This window comes from Lagopus leucura, unplaced genomic scaffold (genome assembly GCF_019238085.1).
Source record: "Lagopus leucura isolate 7727_CA_CO unplaced genomic scaffold, USGS_WTPT01 33133-0_obj-0_obj, whole genome shotgun sequence".
In the NCBI taxonomy this organism is placed as follows: Eukaryota; Metazoa; Chordata; class Aves; order Galliformes; family Phasianidae; genus Lagopus; species Lagopus leucura.
The window spans coordinates 1-1,206 of NW_024963181.1; the positions used below are offsets into that span (position 1 = coordinate 1).

Genomic DNA, 1,206 nt, shown 5'->3' on the forward strand with positions numbered 1-1,206 from the left:
GTTTTGGGGAGGATCAGGGTGATTACTTTATTGGGGGTTATTAATTGGGGCTAATTATTGATTGGGTGTTAATGTGGCTTCTCAGTTTACTGGGGGGGGCTATTAATTGGGATTAATTATTAACTGGGAAGATTGATTTGGGTTGTTAATTATTTGAGGGGTAACTAAGATTAATTATTATTGGAGTGTAACGATTAATTGGAGAAAAATATTAATGGGGGGGTTAGTTGGCGCTATTAATTAATTGGGTTATTAATTGGGGTTAATTATTGATGGGTGAATTTGGGTTATTATTGATATTTGGGGGGTGATTGGAGTGAATAATATATTGGGGGGGTTAATTGGGCTTATTAATTTATTGGGGGGGTTATGAATTGGGACTGTGGCGGTTTGTTAATTAATGGAAGGTGCTAATTAGGGGTGGGTGGCGCCAGGCAGTTCATTAATTAACGCAGGGCGGTAATCAGGGGCTGTGGTGACACATTAATTAACGCAGGGCGGTAATTAGGGGCAGTGGCACCGGGCGGTTCGTTAATTAAACCAGGGCGGTAATGAGGAGCGGCGGCAGGTCGTTAATTAATTGTCGGGCGTTGGTAATTAGGGGAGGTGCGGCTGCACTTCGAGGCCGGGCGCCCGGAGCTGCGCAATGAGCGCTATGGCAGCCGCCCCGTGGTGCTGCACGGCAACGGGCCGACCAAGGTGAGCGGCGGGAACGGCGCCCGCGGGCCTCAGTGGGGCCTAAAGGGGCTTAATGGGGCCTAATGGGGCCTAATGGGACTGAATGGGGCCTAACAGGGCCTAACGGGGCCTAATGGGGCCTAGTGGGACTCAATGGAGCTTAATGGGCCTTAATAGCAGCTGTGGGCCTCGATGGGGTCTAATGGGGCTGAATGGGGCCGTAATGGGACTGAATGGGATCTAACGGGCCTTAATGGCGGCCTTGTGGGCCTTAATGGGGTCTAATGGGACTGAATGGGGCCTAACAGGGCCTAACGGGGCCTAATGGGACTCAATGGAGCTTAATGAGTCTTAATGGCAGCTGTGGGCCCCAATGGGGCCTAATGGGTTATGGGGTCTCTATGGGGTTGTGGGGCCCTTATGGGGTTTCTATGGGGTTTCTATGGGGTTATGGGGTCTCTCTGGGGTTGTGGGGCCATTTTGGGGTCTCTATGGGGTTTCTATGGGCTTTTTATGGGGTTATGGGGT

At 50.7% G+C, this 1,206-nt stretch overlaps 1 long non-coding RNA gene across 1 annotated transcript in view; it reads left to right on the top strand.

The window, feature by feature from the left end:
• Nucleotides 1-453: 453 nt before the first annotated feature.
• LOC122191016 overlaps nt 454-1,206 on the top strand; it is a 2,761-nt gene continuing 2,008 nt past the window's right edge. Inside the window, exon 1 of the long non-coding RNA XR_006182279.1 lies at nt 454-699. This is a non-coding gene — a long non-coding RNA (uncharacterized LOC122191016). The remainder of the gene's footprint in view (nt 700-1,206) is intronic.